General features: G+C 44.8%; 1 long non-coding RNA gene across 1 annotated transcript; it reads right to left on the reverse strand.

The window, feature by feature from the left end:
- Positions 1-6713: 6713 nt before the first annotated feature.
- LOC149361458 (uncharacterized) lies at positions 6714-17758 on the reverse strand. The gene is made up of 3 exons (XR_016288415.1): positions 17387-17758; positions 16234-16307; positions 6714-6861 (listed from the first exon to the last, which is right to left on the reverse strand). It is a non-coding gene; the product is annotated as an uncharacterized LOC149361458 (long non-coding RNA).
- Between the last annotated feature and the right edge of the window lie 8883 nt (positions 17759-26641).

Below are 26641 nucleotides of genomic sequence, written 5' to 3' on the forward strand. Positions count from 1 at the left end.
TACGAGTACTGTGCGATGTCTGTGCATTACATAACTCCAGGTGGTCGAAATTACCCGCAGCCCTCCACTAAAATGTTCCTTACAGCCCGAGTCACTTTTGGATGTTGAAGCCCTTATACCAACCAACCAGGGTCGAATAGATTTTATTTTATTTTTCTGCAGGCAGCCAGGTGGCTGTATTGAGGTGGGCGGTAATCAGAAAAAAACTCATCGATTGATGTATAGGCTGAACGAAATTTTTGGGGAACTGATTTTAGGCTCTTTGATCAGATTCTATTTCTTAAAGGCAGCAATGGAAACAAGCATGTGAGGGGCTCCTGTGCAGTCGTTTGACTTAAGTACCCTTATCTGTGCACTTTACATATTGTATTTATAATGTAACGAATCAATTTTGATTTCTAAAAAAAAGTGACTAGCACAAACTTTTACCTTACATGCATATATTGGGCTATTGTCAGTTCAGTGTAACTACCATATATTTATGCTGCTAAATTCATCAATGGTCGGACAGTTTTGTTTTGTGGTCGCCGCGGTGGCTCAGTGGTTACGGCGCTCGACTGCTGACCCGAAAGACGCGGGTTCAATTCCGGCTGCGGCGGCCAAATTTGGATGGAGGCGAAACTCTAGAGACCCGTGTACTCTGCGATGTCAGTGCACGTTAAAGAACCCCAGGTGGTCGAAATTTCTGGAGTCTTTCACTACGGCGTCCCTCATAGCCTGAGTCGCTTTGGGGCGTTAAACCCCATAAACCATAAACCAAACCAGTTTTGTTTTGTGTTTTTGAGACAAGGAAATGGCGCATTGACTCTCTCACATATCTCGGTGGATACCTGAACTGCACCGTAAGGGAAGGTATAAAGGAGGGGCTGAAAGAGGTGCCGTAGTGGAGGTCTCCGGAATAATTTCGACCACCCGCACATCTTCAACGCGCACTGACATTGCACAGCACATGAGTGCATTTTGCGTTTAGCCTCCACCGAAACGTGGCTGCCACTACCAGTTTCGAATTTGGGCAGTCCAGCTCAGTACAGGTCAACACACAAACTTCAGTGACTAAAAAAAAATAAAGACAACACATGGAAAGCAGTCGATCGTACGAAATTGATAGCTTATGAGGTGGCCCCGAAAGGGCCGAGTGACGGCAAAACGTTGCTATGCGTTAGCATTTGCCAGGTATGCAAAATGGTAGTAAAGCTTTCTCATGATGTTAGTGTGGTAGCATACAGTATCATTTCATAATAAACCGAGACGTCTGCAACCAACACCACTTTAATCTAATTTAAACCTATTGTTTCGAAGCCAGCTCTGCGCCTTCTTCATGAGTGACTGGGGGCGGTGGCTAGCGTCTCTAAGTACGCATGGAGGGGAGCAGAAGGCTGGAAGAACAAAAGCGTTAATGCGAAAGGTGCGTAGGTTGGCGGGCAGCGGAGGTGTGGCGATGGGGTAGGGATAGAAGGGAGGACACTGACACTAAGGGTTAAGGCTGACCACACTATCAGCTTCAACAAAACCAGTGTTCTCGGAACTGTAACAAATTGTCCAAAAAGGTTCTTTGCTCGAATACTGGTAGTTTCAAAAACCCTGAACAACGTCAAGGGCACAAAGGGAAACCTCCCCCCATTATACGTGCAGGGACTTCGCTCTGAAGCCGTAAGAAGAAAAGTCGTCACTGCACAGCCTGGCAATGTGACTAACGGCCTTAACCCCTGCGGCAGACGTCTCCCCCTAGCCACCCCATCCACCTCCCCCCCCAGCATCTTTCGCATCACCGCTTTTCTTTTTTGGCCTTCTGCTCCCTTCCATGCATACCTAACGACGCTAGCCATCGCCCCCAGTCACTCCTAAAGAACGAGCCGAGTCGGCTTCGAAACGTTTGATTTTAAATTAAATGGAAAATTTTCTGGTTGGAGATGCGTCATTTATTATTATAAGTTGTGTCAGAACCAACCAGGCAAGCAAATCTGCTTTCAGTATCAGTTCAACTGTTTGTCACTCTGGCACTCATGTCGCATTTCTTTGAGAGAGCGAGACAGAGAGAGACTCTTTAATGAAATACAGAGAATTTAGCCGGCGTTTAAAAATCGCTGGCATGCTACTCTGCGTAGGGAGGGGAATTTGGGAGATAAAGACAGAAGGAGAGCAGCGTGGAAGAGGTAAAAAAAAACGAAGTTAAAATGCGGCCATGAAATGGCGAGTATTGATGTAACCTATCCCTTTGTGAGTTCATATAAGGTTTCCTAGTTAAAAAGAGAAACGCATTGGTTTTTTCAGCTCCTGAAGGCTTTAAAAACAATACTGAACAAATTTGAGGATTATAACATGGATGGTTTATTAGAAAAAAGTGGGACGTATATGTCCCATTGGCACATTCCGAGGCTCTAGGAAGTGGGACAACACTGTCCCGTTGTCTCATGAAGGCACCAACCTGAGTTCACTTATGTACCTATTTAGAGTAAAAAGCACCAAAACAAGTGGCACACAGGGGCACCTTGCACACAGAACACACAAACTTTGTGCGGACCTCATTTCCTGTGGTGGAGCACCATCTGCACCTTCGCCTTGTGGGCACTTTTTCTGGATTGTGGCCGCTCCCTGCGAATCGGATTTCCTCCGAGACTCCAACCATTTTCTGGCTGTTCTTTCGACCCTCCTTGTTCTTCCGGAATGGTCCAGTGCTAGTGTAGTGCCTGAACGTTTGTCCATTTATGAGTTGCCGTCCTAGAACAAGCCGGAACCACAAGTATGCTATGTCATTGCTGGCGCTGTGCTGTATAAACGCGTTGACGACAGAAGCATCAAAGAGAAAATAAAACAACCTATACCAGGACTTCTTGGAGCGCCTATCAGAAGTGTAGGCATTTCTCTTCTGATCAAATTTGTCCACGACCCCATTGATATGTTGTAGTCTGCCAGTGCTTTTGGGCAGATGACAGCCGCAGAAGAGCCATTGGCAAGCTTCCGTGATACTTCCACAGTTTCATTTGGGTTGTGGAAATTCGGAAAAAAGTGGACATCTTTGGTGTCGTGCCACTGATAGGCTGTGACCGGGCCTTTGGAGCGCCACAGGTATTCTCCCTTCTTTAGCTTGTTGTTTCGTTTGAATTCCTCGGGCAAGTCCTTTCTGTTGGTGCGAACAGTGCCTGCGGCTATGATGCCCCTCTCCGCGAGAGTTTCCATGAGTCCAGTGCACGTAAAATAGTTATCAAAAAATAGCCGCGTTCCAGGCTGTATGTTCTCTGACAGAGAAAGCACGACATGTTCTCCAAGGCTTTGGTTGGCGGGTCTTTGTGCATTCTTGCCTTCATACACCTGAAATTGGAGCAAATATCCTGTCTTTGAGTCTGCCCGGCACCAGATTTTATAACCTCTCCTTATGGGCTTCATTGGAAGGTACTGTTTCATACTTGATCTTCCTTTGAAAGCCACCATGCTCTCGTCAATTGCCTGGCAAGATGACGGCGAGTATTCTTCGTGAAATTTCTTGTTAAGTTTATCAATGAGGGGACGCAGTTTTGCAAGCCTGTCATAGCCATCTTCTCCTCTCTTCTTTTCTGTGCTTGGATCGTTTACACGAAGGGAGTTCATGATGTACTGGAAGCGCTTGAAAGACATCACTTTGGCGATTTCTTCGGAATTGAAGAGGGAATCGCGGCTCCAGTAATGATAAAAGTGATGACGTTGTGACACGCTCATGAGAAGCAGCAATCCGAAGTAAGCGCGCAGCTCATCTCTTGTGAGCACCGCCCACTTCTTTGGGTATTTTTGTGCCCCGGCACAGTTTGTGCGCTCTAAAATCATTTCGAACACGTCATCATCGAAGTACAGGTCAAAACAGTCAACTGCGCGCCCCAATGGCTTTGTTGAGAAATGAGGGTCCCATGATTTTGGAGTCCCAACGTGGATCTGGGGTTCATTTGTACTCCAGTTTTGAACAACTTCGTCTTCTACTACATCACCTACATTGTGATCTGGCTGGACTATTTCCCGCCGGCTTTTTTTCTTTTTCTTTGAAACTGTTTGTCGACGTTTCTTTCGTTTGACTGTTGATCGACCAGCTTCATTGTCATCTTCGTCCGGACTCGAATCTGGTGGTGCAAGCTCTGGCACGAACTCATCTTCGCTACTCAGTGCCTCGTCCTCACTAGTTTCTGACTCATCTGGAAGGCTGAAGAAGAGTTCCAATGCCTCTTCGCGTGTGAGCGAGTCCGCTGAAAATGCATAAAAGGAGAGATATTGAGTATGTATCAGCATTTGTAGTTGGAGTCAGTTAGGCCTAGCAAATTAAGCATACGCTTTCAGGGTATCCTGGCACTGACCGCACTATCGCGCGCACCATTGCTCCGATTTTCAAAATGCTCGCACCAATACATGCACTAAGCATTCCTCTGAATGGGCAGAAAAGGAAAATTTTACCATTCATGCCGCACTCTCGTAGATCGAATCCTTCGGGAGCGCAAATTCGGAGTGTCACGATAAAACAAACACAATTTTCACTTTGACGGATCTGAAGCGCCACCTATGGAAGAACTTCAAAACATCAGCAGAAAACATCTTCAGACACTCGCAGTAGATGGCAGCACAATACTGTTGCTCTGCTGTAAACTGGCGTCGGCTGCTATTGCGGTTTTCTCAGAGTAAAAAGTGGGACCTATCTGTCCCGTTATCCCTCAAAGGGCTATAGAATCATGGAGTGTATAGATCGACAAATGGGCTGACGAAGTTCACTGCATGAAGAATGCATGAAGGTAACGTGTAATTGAATTAAAGCTTATCCAGATGTCCAATATGTAACTACAAAGTTCATTGCAAGTCTCCGCTGCCTGAAGCAGCATAAGGGACATAAAACTTGGTCCATTGTTAAGGGCACTGGGCAGAGCTTATGCATGCATTGTTCATAGTACGCACGCTCGTTAATATTCGCAGGGCACTCAAGCAGGATATGTTCCACAGTTTCTATCTAGGCACAGTTGTCACAATGCGGACTGTTCATTTGTCCAAAACGGTATCGCAAGCCGTTTGTATATGCAGCATTCAGACGCAGTCGGTGATAAAGTGTTTTCAGATGTCGAGGATTTCTGGGTGAAAGTCTTGATCTAAGATTTGTGTCGATTGAGTGAATAAATTGGTACTGATGTGTCGGCAAACTCCAAAGCCGATGCGTTTCTTCGGAAGCAAAACTTTTAGCCATTTGGGACGCATCAGATTTTCTGAAAAAATTTCGAATGTATCTCCGATGTTGATGGCCTTTACGGGCCGCTTCATCTGATTTTTCATTAGCCAGAATGCCACAGTGAGCAGGTACCCACTGAAATGTTATGCTGTGGCCTGCGGCAATTGCTAAATGATGTAGACACCCGATGTCCAGGAAAACTGGCAGGTGATTCACTTTCTTCAGCAGGTTGGCCAGGATCTGCAAAGATGCTTTTGAATCGGTGAAGATGACCCAACGGCCGGCGGTTCGGCGCAGGATGTAAGAAACAGCTTCCTTAATGCCGTGAAGCTCAGCTATCGTAGAGGATGTCCTCCGCTGCAGCCGGTAAGAAAGGGCATGGCCTGTTGAGGGCACATAAAGGCCACAAGAAGAGGTTTCTTTAGTAGTTGAACCATCAGTGAAGATATGGATGTGCTGCGTATATTCCTCGATTAAGCAGGCGAGAGTAGCTTGCAGAATCGCTGCCTGTGGCATGCGGCTCTTTGCCTTCACACCTGGAATAAACTTCTTCACCTTTAGAGGAGAGAGTGTCCATGGAGGAAAGGCCAGAGGTAGTAGTTTCTGTGGCTGATTAATAGGAGGGAGGGCCAGGAGCTACACTGCCTGGCCAAAGCTAGAGTTGCTGTGAGTTAGGTGGACACGGTGTAGGAAGTGCTTCTTCCCTTGCAGAACATGGCGGAGATGGGTACGCATAGTTTCCTGGGTGGCAATCACCTCTAGTGGGAGGCATCCTGCTTCCGACACTATTCCTGATGCAGAGGAACCCTTTGTGAGGCCAAGGCATATTCGCAGGCAGTTGTTCCGTGCAGCAATGAGAGTCTTACTGCTTGATGTAGATAATCTTTGAAGCACTGGTAGACAGTAGCGCAAGGTTCCTTCAACGTAGCCTTTTCAAGCAGAAGCATTGATCGGCAGTTGCTACCCCACCTTGTTCCCGCCATGAACCTCAGCACTTGCGACGCTGCAGTAATCCTCTCGCGGAGTTATACAATTATTTTAAGAAATAATTGTAAATTGAGATATTACGCTAAAAAAACTGACTACGTTGAATATAATGGTGTGTGTGTGGCTGCAACAACAGAGTGGCTGCGTTTCTTCGGCGCGCAAGAGACAGGGATGGCGGCCGAAAGGCTTGAATGAAGGAGGGCCATCTTTCATCCACCCTATTGGAAAAAAAGGCAATGATGTAAATATTGGAAACCAACACTGGAACCCTTAGTGGATTATGGTAATGGAAAATATGTTGGAATGACTGGGCATGTTGGAATGACTGGGCACGTTGGAATGACTGGGCACGTTGGAATGCCTGGGCATGTTGGAATGACTGGGCAGGTTGGAATCACTGGGCATGTTGGAATGACTGGGCATGTTGGAATTACTGGGCACGTTGGAATGATTGGGCATGTTGGAATGATGGGTAGGTTGGAATGACTGGGAGATGTTGGGGCAGGGGCCATGGGGCATTGTTATGTCTGTGGCAATGAGACAGCAAATTTCAAAATAGATGAAGCTCCTACAGCCAGTTTTATTTTGTGTTCATGCTCCTCTTGCTCTTCTTTAGCCACTTGTCAATGCAGCTGGGCCCCATGAAACAGCCTTGTTGATGTACCACCGGTGCATGAGGGCTTGGGAAAACTGGGCGATGCACTCTGCAGAAAAGATTGAAATGAAAGAATTAGGATCCACAAGTTTTTATTCTTGCCAGTATTAGAGTGCTAAAAAAGTAAACTCCGTATTGTGGCCACAGGAATAAAGTGAGCCTAAATCAAGAACCACTGAAGCTATTCGCACTCAAAAAGAAAAATAATTTGAGGTTCTTATTCAATATATCATATGCTCGTCATTAAGTACCATCATCAGCAGCATAACTAGCACCACTGCAAGACAAAGGCCTCTCCTATATCCCTAAACATAAGCCTGACGTGTGCCATAATGAGCAAAATAAAAAATCCATCGTTTTTTGTCCTCTGAAGGCTTTTAGTAGGGCATTAATAAGAGGGACAATATAAAGGTAACATCAGAAGGGTGACTGCAGTAGCACAGCTGAGATGTCGCAGACGATACACTACGAAAAGAGGCATACAATCCATTGATACATCAGTTGCAAAAAATAAAAACAGCAGCAAAGAAAAGGTAAAACAAACCAGTGTCAATGCTCCAAGCGATATCACTTATTTCCATAATTTTGAGGGACCACATGCAATGAAAATGTGGTGAGGTAGAGTCACAAGCGAAGGCCATTCTGTTCTCGATTTAATTATTACTAACTCTATGCAGCTGAATGCTTTTTCTGGTGTTTTATCTTGTTGTGTTAGTGACCATCTTCCTGTGTTTGCTTGCATTGAGAACGCTAGTACAATAGGAAGTAAGTCCACATCAATCACATACCAAGCTATTACAGAATCATCATTGAAATCCTTTAGGGATGCGCTCATGAAAGTATATTGGAGTAAGATAGCTGAACTTCATGATGCAAATGTTGCCTATAATACGTTTGTCGATTGCTTTAAACAGATATACCACGACTGCTTTCCTCTTGTAACACGTGTGAAAAGTCGCAGAATCCGCAAGCCATGGGTAACGCCAGAGCTTCGCGGAGAAATACAAATGAAAGACAAGCTGTACAGAAAATTTTTGAGCAGCCGGAAGGTTGAGGACCTTGCGGTATTTAAGAAATATAGGAACAAATTGACTAAAAAACTGTGGTCTGCACGAACAGCCTATCACGTGTCACTTCTAGATGTTAAGAATGCTCGAAATGGTGTACTATGGTCGAGATTAAATACACTTCTGCAGCGGGACAGTTCACGCACTGCATTAACAAAATTAAATATTGATGGAAAGGAAGTTTCTGGCGTCGAACTGGCTAATGTATTCAATACTTTTTTAACGAGCTTGGCTACCCGTGCTATAACACGTGCTGCCGGATCTGACGCTTGCAAATATGTTTGAATTCAGAATGATGAAACAATTTTTCTGCACCCAGTCACGGTAGACAAAGTAGTGTCGGTGATAACAAATCTTAACAATAGCAGTAGTGTGACATTGATGATATCCAAATACGGCCAGTCAAGCATGTAGTTGACATAATTGCTCCCATACTTGCTCACATCTTTAACATCTGTTTAGAAACTGCAGTTTTTACGGAAAAAATGCAATTAGCAAAAGTTGTTGTTCTTTACAAAAAAGGAGATCGCAACGCCCTCGCCAACTACAGACCAATCTCTATTTTGCCAGTGTTTTCGAAAGCATTTGAGAAAATGCTTCATCTAAGAATGTCAAATTTCATCCATAAATTTAACTTGCTAACATCATTTCAGTTTGGCTTCTGCAAAAGAAAATCCACTGAACTTGCACTACTCCAACAAAAGGAATATATAATAAAGCAACTTGAAAACAAATCTATTGTCATTGGTGTATTTGTGGACTTCTCAAAGGCTTTTGACCTGGTAAATCATAAAATCTTACTAAATAAATTACACTACTATGGTATCCGAGGAAAACGCTCTCATTGTTAAGTTCTTATTTGTCGTTTAGACAGCAAGTGGTGTACATAAATGGTATACAGTCTGAACCGAAGCCGCTCTTCTGCGGTGTCCCCCAAGGCAGTACGCTAGGGCCTCTACTCTTCAATATTTACCTAAACGATATTGTCAACATTAGCGATAATACAAAGTTTTCCATCTATGCAGACGATACGAGCGTATTTTTTTCGGGTGAAAATGTTCATGAACTTATCAAACAATGTAATGCCACAATGAAAGCTCTTGAGGTCTGGTCTGCAGTTAACCTGATGCAAATAAATGAGAGTAAGACCAAAGCTGTCATATTTAGGCCGAAAAATAAAGTTATCCCACTGCACGATAATATTATATTAAACTCGCGGGCTGTAGAAATTGTTGAGCAGTTTAAATGCCTTGGGGTCATATTTTCTGCCAGTATGTCATGGGATTATCATGTCAATTATATCTTGAAAAAAATACCTCAAATCACTGGTGTTATAGGCCGTCTAAAATACATACTTCCCACAAAAACTAAGATGCTGGTATACAATTCAATATTCAACTCGCATTTAAACTATTGCCAGTTGGTGTGGGGCACTACAACATTCACTAACCTTGAACGTATTCATTTAATGCAAAAAAGATATCTCCGAAATGCATATAATTTACCGTTCCGACATCCCAGTGCAGCTTTCTTTTGTCATTCCAGAGTTATTAAAGCACATAATCTTTATAAATATCGCCTCAGTGTTACTTTTAAAACAGAAATCAAGAAGAATGTAACAAATCTTAAAAATTTTGCAGAACTAAGGAAAAAAGAATCAGTCTATCCAACAAGACGTGGCGAAGAATGGACAGTGCCAACACCTCGACTAAATCTTGGTAGGGAATACCTTCAGTACACACTTCCATCTCTTCTAAATATGTATATCCACATTAACCTCGATTTGTTTTCTTTTTCACGTCATGAACTACATAATTTGTTTTTGCATAACATTGTTTAAGTTTCATTATGTATACATATTGCTGTTTCGTGTATTCTCCGGTGCTTCCTTGATGTGCTTGTTTTTTAAAATTGTATAAACTCTTGTGTTGCCTCCCTGTCAATAATTAGGATTGTAGACTCGTCAAGCTGCCCAAGGGCAGCTTTTTTCTACGATTCCTCCATCTGTAGTGCTAGATGGGAAATAAACTTTGATTTGATTTATTCTTCAATGGGAACAGGAAAAATTTCTTGATTTAGTTGTGATGGCATCCTGGTCTGAAGCGGGGCAGCAACATTTAACATTAAGTTGTGGAAAAGTATTGTAGAGTATATGGAACACACCTAAACGAGCGATTTCCCCTTTTATGCAGTGATGTCTGGTGGTCAAATGAGATGACTGATTACACATATGCTGTACCAAGTGTCGCTGTTGGATTAAAGGGAGTTGGTGGCGTAACATCAAACAGTTTGGTGCAAAATTGAAAGAGCTAGGGAATACTTCAGTTTGGAATCAATAAAATTTTTGTGCATAAACTGCGCAGCATGGCAAGAGCACACAGATCATGACATCTCCTGATAAACCCGAGTGCCCTTGTGGTGCCAGCAGCATGTATCGTGACATGCTCCAAGTATGTGGGGTTGCATCTGGTTAAGGTTTCTCCATACCATTAACCCTAGAGGTGGGAAAGGAGGTCAATACGTTGTGACAAAACAATGCAGACAAGACAAAGACAATGAAGGAATAAATATGATGGCATGAGTGCTGACTATCGCCAATGTGTATTGGAAACCACGTCAAAATATATACACTGTGGCCTAAAAAAACAACGAACAAAGGGCACCTTGTGTCAACCACATTGCATGAGTGTAAAACAAAACAAAAACTGACAAAGAAGCATTTAAGAGCATGAACTCTTCCTTAGGAAGCGATAAAGAAGGTGTGCTAACACAGTGATTGCGGTTTTTTTTAAATTTCAGTGGCCTCGATTATCTCACGCACAAACTTTTCTGTGTCTGCCAGGCAAAATGCAGAACATGAATTCCGGTTCACAGCGTTTAGGATCTGGCAAACAATTGCAATTGCGACAGTGAATCATCAAAGTTCTCCCGCAAGATTTTTTCACATCGTCGTGGTGGTCTTTTAAACCTCTCAGCGACACACTTGCCTGTTTTCCCAATGTAAACATAGCCGCATTTCAAGGCGTTCGAACACACTATGTCTTCTGTGCAGTGCACGAAGAGACTCTGATGGATAATCTCGGTTGACTACAGGTACTGAAACTTCATAGGGTTAGAAAAACAATATCGACGCCAACTCGACTGCCTATTTAACCGGTGCGACCAATTGTGGATGTAGGGAACAGGTACGTACAAACTTCCTTTTGGGAGTTACAGTCTCGACGGGGGCACAAAAGGAATGTTTCAACTTCTGCTTAAAGCAATCGGCTAAAGACACTGACAAAGGTTCTGAATATCCAGTAAAGGACAAACGGCATATGAGCTGGGCAAAACTGGATGCCATGGCAATCAAACAGGATTTCAATAAGGAATTTTTGAAGCAAAGGTTAGTGACACCTCTTGACCAGCTTAGACTGAACCGAAGAAAATGGTAAAAGTAGCTTGTTTTCCCTTGGCTCGTAAGCCCAACAAGTGTAGCCACCCAAGATTGAGATCCAATAAATGGGATGACATATTATCCTCTATAATTTCAGTGGTGATTCAAAGTGGACTGAGGCTTTGACTGAACTCCTCTCTCACCTTAGACAATGCTTCGTCAGGATTGGAGATCCTGCAATAAGCCACGTAACAGCGGCGCTAATAGTTTTTTTTTTGCAAAAACAAGCTATTCTGAAATGTAATAAAGGTGGACTGAAGGTATGAGCTTAAAAGTGCGACAAAATTATTCACCAAAACGCCTGAGACGTTTGGAATGCCACTGCTCCATTTAGGTTAATGAATTCTTCAACACATTATTGATCCTGATTGAGGGATGGCGTAATATAAATCCTTGATGTCAACATAGCACCCCATGAAACTGGTGCGAGAGTTATTGTGTAGAAACTGCGTTACTTTCTCTGCAGATCTTACACGAGAGGAGTCATCAATGCTCAGCAACTTAATTTTATGTCGCAAAGAGAAGGCGATTTGTTTCTGACAGGTTCCATTCTCTTAAACTACAACCCTCAAGGAGCAGTCACCTTTATGGGTCTTTGCGGTAAAGAAGATAGCTGGACAATTTTTCTTACTGAAGTTGATGGCATTAGCCTGATGGTTAAACTCTAGATTGTTAATGTTTCTTGGCACTGGACTTTGCTTTTAACAAATCAGATAGTAAGTGGCACTCAAATTCAGAATACACTGCATCTGTGGCCTTGGACTGAAAGGCGCCTTTCGATACGACCACAAAACCACCGTTTATCAGCAGTTGAAAGCAATAGGGCCCACCCTCTTAAATACGACACAGTTCGGCCTGTGGGCAAGTTCCTAAAGAGGGTTCAAACCGTGACACTGCATCAAAACATCCCGAAACACACTTGTCACACTCAGGTCTGTGCGTGGAAAAGGCAACTCGTCAAACCATGGCAAGCATCTCCACAATAGTTCTCTTCGGAGGAACAGAAAATTTTGGTCCATAAGCACTTCAAGGACCAGACGAGGCAGCGACTCCAAGCTGAAGGTGTGCACCTTGTTGTCAAACTCTTGTGCCTGAAAACAAGCCAGGGAGTGGCTGGTTGACGGTGTCACGCACCGTTGACCAGGTGAAAGCCATCTGGAATGCCACTTTGCAGCCACTTTGCGCTCACTAGCCCGGAGCAGAGAAGCCAAGGCACGAGTGTCTGAAAACAAGGTGCACAATGTCGACGCTGAGTTGCTGCCTCGTCTGCTGCTTGAAGCATATACGGGCCAAAATTTGCCATTTTTCCTTCGAAGAGGACTATTCTGGAGCTGTTTGCCATACTTTGACGTCTTGCCTTCCTGTGCCTGGACCTGAGCGTGACAGGTGTGTTTCAGGGGGAGTTGGTTGATGGGGTGTCGAGGTTTGAACCATGCCAGGAAGTTGCCCGCAGGCTGAACTGTAACGGGTTTAAGACGGTGGGCCCTATCGCATTCAACAGCTGATAAAGAAGGTGGTTTTGTGGTCATGTCTAGAGGCGTCTTTCTGTCCAAGGCAACGGAGGCAGTTAATTCTGAGTTCAAGTGTCACACAACAGCTGATTTGTTAATAGCAATGTCCAGAGCCAAGAAACTATGTAATAATCTAAAGTTGAACCATCTGGCTAATGTATCAACTTCAGCAAGAAACTAGCAGAGGTGCCAATGAGAGGTCAAAAGACCACCGTTACGATGTGAACAAAGCTAGCAGGGGGAATCTGATGTTTCACTGTCGCGACTGCGATCATTTGCCACATCCTGATTGCTGTGAGGCGTAATTTCTTGTGCTGCATTGTGCTAGACAGACACAGAAAAGTTTGTGCATGAGATGATCGAGGCCACTGAAATTGTAGACAAAACGCAATCAATGTGTTAACACACCTTCTTTATCGCTCCCTAAGAAAGAGTTCATGCTCTTAAATGCTTCATATTCAACTTTCGTTTTGTTTTTGACAGATCCAAAGTGAATGTTACAAGGCGCCCTTTCTTCATTCTTTTTTTAGGCCACAATGTATATATTTTGATGTGCTTTCCAGTAAACCTTCTTGAAAGTCAGCACTCGCACCGTCGCATTCCTTCCTCATCTTTCTCTTCTTTGCGCTGTTTTGACACGATGAATTACAAACAAGCCCATTCATCCGTCTTCCAAAAGTCAATACAGTCAGAGTAGCTGAGATAGTTGGGGCATCCTTCTGAATAATGCAGTCATAAAGACAAGGTTGGGACATAAAGACAAAGACTGTTATTGAATGGCTAATATTAATGTACTTTAGTAATGTGCTTGGTTTGGTTTATGGGGGTTTAACATCCCAAAGTGACTCAGGATGAGGGACGCCTTATGATTTTGCATATTGATATGCTGGGCTTCATAAGAGAAGAAGTACAATAGTTTTTTAAGGCCAGCCGTAGAACAGGAAGCAATGAATCTACACTAATATCAAAGAATGAAGGCTCAAGCATGCGAGTGTAGCTAAAAGGTTATAATGACAAACATGAAAAGCTTTGGAGAAATTCAAGTCGATGACACTTGCCTAAAATAAAGAATCTAAATTTGGGTGAAAATCTCTTGTGAATTCAAAACGTTGGATTGCACATTAGTAAAGAGAATGGGAGCCGTGATGACTGGTATAGAAATATTAGTTTGAATTATGGTGGCAAGTAATATGCGGACTCATTTCGTGCTCTAACAGTTCATGCAAAATGCACATCAATAAAATAGGAGAACAGTTTGAGGATCAGAATGGTTTCCAGCCTTAATTATTGACAGGTCAGCTTCAGCTTGTCAGGGATAGAACCAAGAGGTTTGGATTGGCTAACAATTATTGGTAAAATCTGTCTTCAGATATCCTCAGTAGTTTAAAGTATGTCAGAAGGCTTCTCACACAGCCCTCAGGTACTCGAAAGCTTGTGCTTATCAATGACTTTCGAGACATGATGAGAAGCAATGGTTAATGCAGTGAAATGGGTAAGAAATAACTGATTTTTCTCAAGAAAGTGCCCATAAATATGCTGTCAAACAAATTCCCAAGGATCCTTCAATTAAGCCCAAAATGACAGTTTATGGGTAGCCACTTTGTTATAACAATCACATACAAAAAAAGAGACACCAGAAGCCCTCCTTATTCACTGAAAACAAGGGAGAATCATGAGACATCATTCCGGCACACAAAATCACACGGATGAAGAGAGTAGACTCCATGGACACCATATTTCAACTGAGGTTTATTCCACAACACAGGCTTTTTATGTGCAAAGGGGTACTAGTGATCCCTGGGGCTCAAAAGTATTTCCGCCACCAGATAACAATTATTCAGGACGGCAAAAACCAAAACACAAAAAAACATAGGGGTAAAGGTATCTTGCCACTCACATTCAACACATCGGCACGCCTATGCATCACCTACCTGGCTGACCCAACAAACATATTGCCTCCAGATAATCTATTTCTTTTTCTGGAGCGCTGCAGAAGGGCTGCTGACGTAATTCTCTTTTTCAGCAGAGATACAAAAGGCTTAAAAAATTTCCCAGCCCTTTCAAGTGCTAAACTTGCACAAGGCATGTGTTTCTTTCAAAAACGCCTTGCATGCTCGCTTGTGCGAGCAAAGGCGAATGTGCTCAGCTAAATGACCTCTGCCACTTAATGAATCAGCTGTCCTGCAATGTTCAAGCAAGCGTTCATTGATGCAAGCCTCGTCTGTCTAATGCAATGTTTGCCACAGGCAAGGAGGATGCTGTACACCATGTCAACCTCATGTTTAACGAGGGGTTTGGTGTGCTTAGTTTTGTAGGCAGGCTTTTTCGTAACGTCATTTATCAGGTGGCACATGCATCCCAGCTTTCCCAAGCTGAAAATACGACATGTACATCGTGTTTGTCACTGGCCTTCTTGAGGCGGTGTGACACCTGATGGCAATAGGGCACAATGACAGGTCACTGTTGCGAATGTGCGTTGTCTTCCGGCTTGCGCTGCCCAGCACACTTCGTTCTCGAACCTGGCTTTCTACCACTAAGGCTACAATTTCTCCTGTGAAAACTGCCTGCTCCAGTCTCCTTACTTGCGCATTGATGCTGCCACAGAGTCGTGACAGCGTCAATGCCGAAGTAAGGCGACTGGAGCAGGCAGGCAGAAAAAGAAATAGATTATCTCAACGCAAATGTGTGTTGGGTCAGCCAGGTAGGCAATGTTTAGTCACGCCAATGCATTCAACTTGAGTGACAAGCTAACCTTACGCCTATGATTTTGTTTTCGCAACCTTGAATAATTGTTACCTGGTCGAGGAAACACTTTTCAGCCACAGGGGTCACTAGTACCACTTTGCATGTAAAAAGCTCATGTTGTGGAATCAACCTCAGTTGAAGTATGGAGTCTATGGAGTCTACTCTCTTCGTTCATGTGTTTTTGTACACTGGAATGATGTCTCATAATTCTACCCAGAACCAATTAGCTCAGCTCTCCATGCTTAGCAAAAACAAGGCAGCAGTAATGAAACCAGTTCTCATGTGTGCACTTTTTCGTTTACATCTGTGACCTGCGATGAGTGGCATAAAAACACATATTTAAGTTAACACATATGCATCATAATGTTAATATTCGTAGTCAAATAGTATCACATAATGCAGCCAAAAAAATGCAGACATTTCGCACTTCATGCATAGAATGCAACGGTTAAAAGACGAGCAATATTGAATGTAAAACTTCAAATGGCCTGCAACCGGCCCATTCTGACAGCCAACTAATATTACTCATATAAACATGCAAACATATCAGGCCAGAGCTATCCAAACTGCTCCAAGCAGTAGCATTAAGGAAAAGAGCAATGAAAGTAAGAGAACATTTCATGGCAACCACAAAAACAAAGCACAATGCAGTAACAACTTACAACACAGCTTTTGACTTCATCTGGTGGCCACAAAATCCATGCCATTGACTCGGACTGGAAGACAGATGTGCCACCTGCGGATACCAATTTCCCATTATCACTATGACAGGAGTACAAAAACAAGCATGCGAACTCGGTCCAACAGTGAATATCACATGAATGTAAAAAGATCAGGAAAAATATACTTGCCCAAGTATACGCCTCAATACAAAGGAAAACTACCCTGTTTAAAATGCATCAGTTCCCCTAGCACTAGTAAAGGAATCTTGCTATGAGCAAAACAAATCTGCGTTCGAAAGCGTAGATAAACATCGTAATAACTGAGACAATTATTGCGTCACTTGTTTTCCTCAGAAACCAATTTTCAAACAGCAGAGTGATCGAAATGCAAGATCCTATACTCTGGGTAGCCAGAAACGCTATAGTATCATAAAAAAAATCTTCACATACTCATTTAAAAATTAGATCCTGACGGCCGGAAATTAACTTTCGTTGGTAACTGCAACCTGAGACAGTGCTTTCTTTATAGTGGGGTTTGAATTCAGACGCGGAAAATGGGCACTGATCGTATAGGAGGGTTCCGGATTAATTTAGACCACCTAGAATTTCTTAACGTGAGCTGACATCGCACAGCACAGGGGCATTCTTTTTTTCATTTCACCTAAATCGAAATACGGCTACTGCCATCAGGATCGACCCTACGACCTAAGGTTCAACAGTCTAGGGCCAAGCAAAAACCGCGGCGAATAAAAAGTGTTTCAATCCCCCTCAAAGTGCTAACGCTATCTTGAAAGACAATCATACATTTTACGCACAGCCAAAGTGCCGGTCCTTGAAACGTGCGCGGTGGTGTGAACAAGCATGGGCAGAAACGCGTAGAACGAGGCATATACGAGGACAAATCTGTGCTCAACAAGATACAAAACGCACAAACATGCGCATACCAAAATCATGCAAAGCTAGCGCACGCACGGTCGCATCCCCTTTGCCAAAACAAGTACCGACAGCGACAATTCTTGGCAGAGCAACTCACCGCGGCGACAACAAAAGCGCCTTAAACGGTTTTTATAGCATTGAACACGAATACTGCAGCAGTACGACAGGTCACCGTTCCAGCATTATAGGCTTCGGATAATGCACGAGTACTGCTTACCTTTTCAGATGATTGCGTAGTCGTGCAGAACGCTGTTTGCCTTCGTGTCACGGGCACTACACCAACCAGTGAGAGTTCAGCACGAGTGCTACGTAGCCGGCACTCTCTACCACGTAGTCACACAGAAGAAAATATTCCAGGCCTTATTTGGAACATTTCCACCGCGACACTGCCCGCGCGTGTTTGTGCCTGGACACCCATCCTGGACTACACAAAGAAGCGCACAGACTGAAAAGTTAGAGAGACCAGAAAAATGACACTTTGCCTCGAATAGGCTACGTCGACAGCACTGCGCGATTGTGCACCCTTGTGCAAGAAGAAACACACGCAAACCACAACACAGTTCACGACGGCTCACAATCCAAGTAGGGAATTGTAGCAAGCGCCGAATCGCGATGCACGCGACGCAGCACCCGAACCGCCATGAGGGTTATACAGAAAAACAGCTACCGGCAGCCACCTGGCGGTGACAACCAGTTTCTGTTTCGGTTTCGTTGTGAAAAAGCTTGTATCCTACTTTTTATTTTATTTTTGGTATTTTTATTGGGTATTCAGCCGTATCGGCATCCACAGAAATTGCAGCGATTGCGAGCAATTACCACTGGAAGAAACGCGCGAATTCACGACCTGTTGCTTGCGCTGCGGTTGAAAAATGCCTGAGTTCTCACGGCAGTATCGCTTGCTGCTTCGCTCATTCACGAAATTACAAGCCGATTTCTGTTTGTATGGGGAAGTTTTTTTTTATATTGATGGGAGATCAGCAAGGCTAACAAAATACCCAACGTAGCAGTCGTAGAGAGTAGGTTGTCGTAAAAACATGGTGACGCTGTTTGATCGGCAGCACGACGTGAGAGGCGGCAGCGTTGAAACGCGCGTCGAGAGAACAACCTCCATGGTATATGCTTTCTTGAGACTACAGTGAAGGTGTGCATTTTTTATAGTGGAGTTCTCTCATCCAACGTGAAAACCAAATCAATTCTTAGTATGAAATATGCTGTGTAATTTATATCCTCATATTCTGTTTATATATATCTGCATTTGTATTTTGAAAAACAGTGTTCTACTGGTAATTGTGTACCAAGGTGCATGTATAAGAGTGCAGCCTTGTCGAAATATTCTGTGTATATATTTGTATTCGTAACCCTTCTACAAAGAAGCTTTGTGGCCAGCTATGTGGTTAACAATTCGTTAATTGAATTAGTAATGTCTTGAAATGCATGCTCAATAAAATTTTCTGAATGAAATTGAGTGTTCGGATTCAGGCATGCAGGGCTCTGCAAACCTGCAATTTATTATTTTGTGAACAATCAAGTTAAACTTTTTCTCAAATATTTTGCTAATGATAATCTAAGCCCAAGTATATAAGTCGTTACTTTTTAAAAAAATTTTCTGAAACTGTCAAGTCAACAAATGCACGTGTAAAAAAGAGAAATTTGTCTTGCAGTTTTTATTCTAACAGCATAAAGTGCCAAGTGTATGTACGTTTGATGGATTTGACCCACTGAGATTGTTAGTGCATTGATGAGTTTCATTTTGTCAACCATATAGGCACATGCATGCAGTATCTGCTGCCCAGCATCGGCCATTCAAATGCAGCCATGGTTTGTGCCATGCCAAACAAGTAGGTACAGTCGTGGGTAAAAAAGATTAGCACACATGACGGAACACCAGAGCGCCGGAATGACAACGCCTGGCACTGCGGGTGGCGGAGAGGCTGATAACGGGAGTGCCGGGCCGTTCCCATTCTACAGTATTAAGGGGGTCTGCCACGGACAGTAAAATTACTGCGGACTGCCACGGACAGCAAATTAGCGGACTGCCACGGACAGCAAAATTGCTGACTAAAAGCAGCGCTATCATCTATTGTTCCCGCGAGTTCCTTTTGACAAACCATCGCGGACATAAAAAAACAGTAATAAAAAGAAGCCATCTTTGCTCATGATAACCGAGCCAAAATAATTTCCGCAAGCACAGTCACGTAGGGCCGGCACTTCAACGCTCGGGCGGTGCACGCTTGATAAAGCTTACTTCCTGCCGTCCCCCCCCCCTAGGCTGCAAACATGGAAACGGCCCGTTAGGCAGTTCTGCCTACCGCAGCGCCGCGTGGTGAGATATACGAATTCTGATCGCCAGCGATCTGTGCTAATATTTTTTTGCTCGCCACTGTACACATCCATAGGCTCCCACCGTGGTTTCCACATAGTCCAGTGTTGCCTGCCAGGCCCACCGAGATAATCACGATGGATACCACCAAGCCCATCCCGTCCCATCGTGTTCACTGAAGTGTCCAGCGTGGTTTCCATTCAGCCCAATATTGTTTACTGAAAGTGCCAGTGCAGCCACCACAATTTCCACTCAATCCAGGGTGGCCCAAAGTCGCCATTAGTGCATCCAGCATCTCTCCCATTAGCTCCACCAGCACCCAGCGTGGAAACCAACACTTCCAATCAGCCCACCGTTTTCTCCATCATGGAAACCAACACTTCCATTCGGCCCACCGTTTTCTCCAACGTTACTTTTGCTGGAATTTTCAACAGGGCACTGGGGCATAAGAACGCCCAAAAATGAGTTTGTAACTGTTCAGAATGATTTGGACCACTGGCTAATCTTTAACGTCAGTGCCCGTTAAAGATCCCCAGGTGGTTCAAATTATTACGGAGACATCCACTACTGCACCTCTTTCTTCCTTTTTTCTTTCACTCCCTCCTTCCTCCCTTCCCATAAGGCGCAGTCCGGGTGTACACCCAGATATGCAGTTACTCCGTCATTTCCTTTTTTCAAAACCAATTTTCAAAACATCTTGAAAAATAAAAACAAAAACAATAACAGGCACACGAAAAGTACTGATGAAGTGAAGAAAGCCTCTCTAAGTTGGCAAAGTAAGTCTACAATGCCTAAATCGGCGGGCCCAAAGGCATACAGCTATGGGTGCAATGTCGGTAACCCTTCATCACGGGCCTTTTATCACCATATCAGTAAAGTTCAGGTTCTTCTTCTTCCTTGCACCAGAGGTGCCCCGCCAGAGACGGTTGGTTTAACTCGAAGACTGAAGCGTTCCGTCGCTCCAGGGGTGCACTGTCGGAGACGGTCTTGTGAGGAGTTGAGATGCAGGGGTAAGGCGAATACTTGAAGTTTATGTACTACTATTTACATTGCATACACAAGTTTAGGCACTCGAGACATATTAAGCGGCAAAAAGGACTAACAGAACAACAAAAAGGTGGAACTGGCTAACGCTAGGGGAGGCCCCTACTCGGCATAGCCGAAGATGCATAGCATCTCACCTTAGCGCAGAACCCCGCTTCCGGCTCCAGGGCCCGGTTTTAAAGCCTTAAAGGCCCGGCCCACATTTGGTAGCTCCCAATCATGTTGCCCTCTTAACATGATTGGCTCCTCAAGGGCATGGCCAGCCCTCCGGCTTCTACAAGATGAACCACCCTCTCTACCACAAAATAAAAATAAAAACAAACACAAATACTCATTCGTGCCAGCACGTGCGCGAATCGGTACCGCGGGGCGGGGGACACCCGTATTCCTCGGCGCGTTCGCGAGCGGCCGCGTTCCAGGAAAGGAGACGCTTCGCTTTGAGCGCCCCCAGCCGCTTTCCGATGACCCCGCGTATACTACCGATCCCTTACACAACCCCTTCCCAAGATTCTAAACATGGATCAAGTGCCACTTTTAGAAGTATAACAAAGGGATCGGTACGGGTCACTAAACCACCCTGTGGGTGACATACCGCAGCTACACTAGCACTGGCACCAACAAAACCAAAAGCAAAATAATGCATATGGGCACCAACACAACATTACGCAAAATGCACACTAAAATACACACAGTAGCATGTCTGCCATGCGGCGTAACACGGCGTCCAAGTTGGTGGGTTGCACCCAATTCACCACCTCCACGTACACACTCGTCCTTGCGAATGGGCACACATGCACGCAGACACTCGCAACCGGAGCGTTCATTGGCACTCATATTGGGTCCGTAAGCGGCCACGTGAGCCTCCTTAGTCGCACCGAGCGTCCCTGTATGCGTTCGAGCCCACACGTGTCTCGATCGACACGATTAACGCCTAATGGCCGCTACGTTCATTAGACTTGTGCCACAGCGGAGCGAGAGCTCGAAAGCCGGTGCCCTCCTGGATCAAAAACGTCGTGGTACTCGATAAGTCCAAATACCTCAGCACGCGACACACTTGAGGGCACGCTCTCTTCGGCGCGCCAATACGAGACGCGTGCTGCGTAAGGAGCGTAGCCCCTGTCCAGTCTAATCATATCAGTGCGGCCGCTTTTGCCACACGGGATTTGGCGTACTGCAGCACGGAACGTACTGCTCCACGCGCTGACTTTCAACATGAAGGCCACGGACCTGCCTCCAGCTACTCTACCTCGCTTGTAGCCATTTGTCCCGTTCCTGCACGGGCAAACCTTGAAATTGCCGCTCCCTGCTTGATAGGCGCTGGCCGGCCTCGTGGCATCGTCTGCTGCACGGGCTGAACCGCCGTCGCTTGACCCGAGCTTGCCTTCTGGCAAGTCGTCACGCATTTCCTTGTCCTCGAAGGCCCTGGTCGGACGCCCATCGGGTGCCTTCGACAATTGCGCGGCGCTCTGCCCGATCGGCGCAACAGGCCCACCTCCGCTCTCTGCCTCGGATGAAAGGCTATTGCTATCAATAACACTACGGGGCCCTTCCTGCCCCATGCCCGACACAGTGTGCTGTTCCAGCAACGTTACACTTTCTCCTGTCACAAGCTATCCGATCTTACATCGGTAGTCACCGGCCGCTACATGCTGAACGAACGGCCCTTTTCCGCGGCTTCCCTGCGACCTCGTTTTTGGAATTGTCAGAGAGACTTCCAACAATCCTGAACACGCGTCCGCGTCCCTGGTGTCTTTTGGGGTAGAGCTAACCTGTGCAGCTGGATCGTCGTAGTGCGCGTTCACCGCCTCTAATACCGCGACGCTGCGTTCCGTCACGATACTGTCTTGAACTGAAATTCCAGCTTCGCAGAAATCTGGCTGGCCTTTTACTTCTGCCTGGCTGTTTTCCTGACCTGCGCTTGAAAGGCCTTTGCTTTCCAGTATTGGCGGCCTCTCCACTCGGGACTCGGAGCAGTTCTCCCTGGCTAGTTGTCTAGCTCTCCTAGACTCCTTGAGCTTAGCCAGTTCGAGCTCTAGTTGCTGGCGCCTTGCTTCTAACGCCTGCAAATCCGGAGGTTTTTCCTCGCATAGCGGCACCCCAGGCAGCACAAACCGTTAGCCCAATATTGGGAGTTTGTTGGCTATGTGTGGCCCTATACAGGGCCAATGTTGCCTTCATTGTCCCCATATTGGCACTGCCAAAATGTGCCATTTCCAACATTGGCCCTACGTGTCCGATGTTTTCCCCATATTGGAAATGCCACTTAGTTACACCTCCAACGATGGCCCTAAATGTCCGCTGTCGTCCCCATATTGGCAGTGCCGCCTCATTACACCCGCAACGATGGCCCTACTTGTCCGCTGTTTTCCCTGTATTGGCAGTGCCGCTTCACGACACACCAAAAGATGTCCCTGTGATTATTTGTGGTTATTTCTCTCCATCCGTTTTTTTTCAATATTCGGACTTGTTTATTTATTTATTTTTTATGACCAACAACAGCGCTAGCGTCGAACTCTGACGCGAAATTACAATAAAAAGCGCGATGTAATTGATCGCGCTAAAGTGAGCAGAGGTCAGATGCATTCACGAAGGTATACGAATTTTGAAAAGCGGCGTCATTTGTAATTATGGTATGCAAAGAAAAAGAGAGAGAGAAAGAGGTGCCACAATCAAGAAAATGAAATTTCGATTCGAGGAATGGTATAATAACGCACTAATTAACGTACTGCCTCGCATATCTCTCGCATACCTCGCATACCACAGCCCCCGATTATAGGTTGCCGGTTCAAATTCCTGTCTCAAGATATAGGCTCAACTTAACTAATAGGTTTATGCTACACGAAACGCTGAATCGTATGACACAATCCGGAACACAATGCCTTACCCACAGGATGCTCACCCTAGAAAAAAACAAATAAATTGCTTTTTCCACTAGGTCACAAATTATTGCGTGGCGCATTTGGAGAGAAGAAACGATCTGAGTAAAACGGGATTTTGGTTTTATCGCAAATAAACAGTTGAAGTGAACAACTTGCTGCGCATTTACTGCGTGAAGAAGCAGCAGACGGGAAAGAAAATGCAGATGTATGTTAAATTTAAAAAATAATAATAAGCGAACGAACGGCTCTGCTTCCTGAAGCCGCGAAGGCTAGGTTTTTTTAATGTCGCAAATTGTTTTGTTATTCTGCTGTGCTTTTTGGGTATTCTATAACGACGGCTCTAGCATATATTTTTGCTTTAACTTATTGCGTTTATCGAATTAAAGATCGGAACTTTTTCTGGGTCGCATTTCCACTAGTTTTTTTTTGCCTTTTCTTTGCGCGTATCCTTAATACCAATGAGCTATAACAGGTGCATTGCTGAGTAGCGCGCCGCGTCATTTTGAGCTAGCGCAGACACGCACGGGTGGGCCGCATGACTATGGCTTAGACCGACCTGCCTACACTGGTGTGTATAAAATGTATGGTATTCGTCGCTCTAGAAGCGAATCATTGGATTATATTGATGAGTGGTGTTGCTTGGACGTATGTCATCCTACTTTGTCCGCCACAAGTATCATATATGAAACACTCAAAGAAGACGCATTGTTCCCGCTAATTTTATTTATTGTTTTATATTTCCGGTATTTTCATAGTAACACATTTATCTCAGCTTCAACCAAAGAGGCACACGACCGCAGAGATTACGCTAATGTTTGGAGCCGTTTTAACGAAATTCATGCCCAAGCTCCACGTTTCCACTTCCAACATCTCCGCATTGTCGTTTCCTTGCCGCTTTTCACGTGCTCAACTGCCTATGGCGCATCCTCCGGACATTCCAGAATTCTTTCACTCATTTCACCCCCCCCCTCTCCACCCCCTTTTTGAAGTCCCATACAGCCGCCTTTTGCCGGGCCGAGCCTCTTTGTTGGAAGAGCGCCGGCCCTCACCATGCTAGGAGTTATTTTTTTCTTTGTGATTTTAGGTACACTGACCTTCTCTAACCTGTTTTCCCCTCGCGCCCAAATAAGCGCAACGCCGCTCATCCACCCTCCCTAGATTTTCTTCTACCCCTTTTCCAGCTGCCGTTTCTCTTGCTGCAGCAAATTGTCCGAAAAATATAAGAAACCTGTCCCATCGTCGTCTCCTCCTTTCCCGAACACTCGCCCAACGAGTATCGCCTGTAGCTAGCAAGGCGGCGAAAAGCCACACAACCAGCGTGCCGACGAAGCATGCGCGCTCAAGCTGACGCCGTTCGTTGTCAAGAATCCGCACCCGATACGATTTGACAATTATGACGGAATTCAGTAGCCTGGCCTGCAATATTCTATTTGTGAGTACCACCATACTTTTATATTGAAATGTGTTCGGAAATGAATATGGTTCTTGGCGTAATTGCCGCTTTGAATCAGCGCCGACCTTTCTTTTCTCCGGCAGGAAAAGAGAAAGCGACAAAGCACTGGTGCCAACTTCTGAATGCCAACTTTCACAGCGAAATGTCTAGCTCAAAGGCATGCACAGAATGGTGAGAACTTTATTTTTCAGCTTTGATAAAATGGATTTACCGAACGTTGACTATGTCTTCAATCACCGTGGCGGAGTGTTGTGTGGCCCGACTCATGTTGCGTTCATTACGACATTGGTCGTCTATCGTTTGTGCAAGATGAGTACCAGAAGCGCTTATTATTCCACTGCAGCAGTTTTCTGGCCGCGTGTAATATTCCCGTGCCGGGTGCCTTTGTCTTGGCCAGTTGCAGGCGTACGAGAAAAAGCGGAATTCCTGGTCCCAGAAAACTTTATCCATGTTGTCTCGGAATTAATCACTCATGGACTATCGGAAGAGTGATTTCGTGTGGTTTTCAAGTAAGATTTCCGTCTGCCCCGTTACATGCATGCCAAGCGGCATCGATAATCTGGTTACTTTAAAAAAGTGTATTCGGTCTCCTGCGTTCTGCGCATTTCGCAAAACTGTGCAAGCCGTCTTTGCATGGAATATTATATTTCATAGGGGAAAAAAAATTGCTCACAGCTGTTCAATGGGGAGGAGATGCTACACCTGTGCCAAACTTTGCTGGAACAAAAAGGCAAACAACCAGCTCGCAATATACATATAATTTTGATAGGAAATATAAAATTAGATTGATTTGTATTAAACACTACATTTATGTCTTTTTGTGACTTTTAATATGTATTTGAGGGTATGACACGGCAAATTGGGATTAGTGTGGGGATTTATATTAAGAGTCATTTAGAAATTAACATTCAACATATGTTGCGAGTACCTTGTCGAACATTGCGCGCCACTAAGATCAATGTGTTATTATATTTCTTGTCTTTTTTCTGCAATGGTTGTACTTACACTCATGATCACATCATGCACCTCTTTGCAGCTGCGATGTACAGCCAGGTCATCGTGCAAGAGCTTGGCGAGGAATTTGTTTCAAGGCACTTCAAAATTTCTCTTACAAGAGGAGTGCAACGATTAGTGCCGATATGACTCAGCGATTCAGCGGCTCCGGCACAGTGCATTTCACGATGTACTGGCACCGTAGATGCAATAAATTTCGTTCTTTGAATCCGTTCTTTCTTTTTTTGTGTGTCTGCTGACTGCTTACATGTAAAATGTTACACATACAAGCTCCGGCTGGTGGAAAACAAGCGGTATATGTCTGCATTGTTGCTGGCCAGCAAGAGGTGTGGTACAAAACTAGGTGGGACCCCCGATCGCATACAATTTCCCACTGGCCTTGCAATTGATATGCCACCTATAAAAGTTAGATCAAGGGTGGAAAAGTGGGCACAAGTCGGAGCGAACCTGGGGCTATTATTGATACTTGCGGAATGTGGCCATACTATTGGCGTGAATTTCGGGCCATTATTGACAGATCGACTGAATGTGGGCATACTATTGGCATGAGATTGGCTGAATATGGGCATAGTATTGGCACGAATGTCGGGCCATAATTAATAGATTGGCTGAACATGGGCATAGTCTTGGCACGAACGTTGGCCATTTGTGGAAGACTTTCTGAATGTTGGGTCAATGCTGGTAGCTAGGCTGGCTGAGTAGAGGCACAATCTTGGCATGAATGAAGGGCCATTGTTGGAAAAAGTCTCGGATTGCTCAAAT

Source organism: Amblyomma mixtum, chromosome 2, assembly GCF_055824585.1.
Source record: "Amblyomma mixtum isolate Tamu chromosome 2, ASM5582458v1, whole genome shotgun sequence".
In the NCBI taxonomy this organism is placed as follows: domain Eukaryota; kingdom Metazoa; phylum Arthropoda; class Arachnida; order Ixodida; family Ixodidae; genus Amblyomma; species Amblyomma mixtum.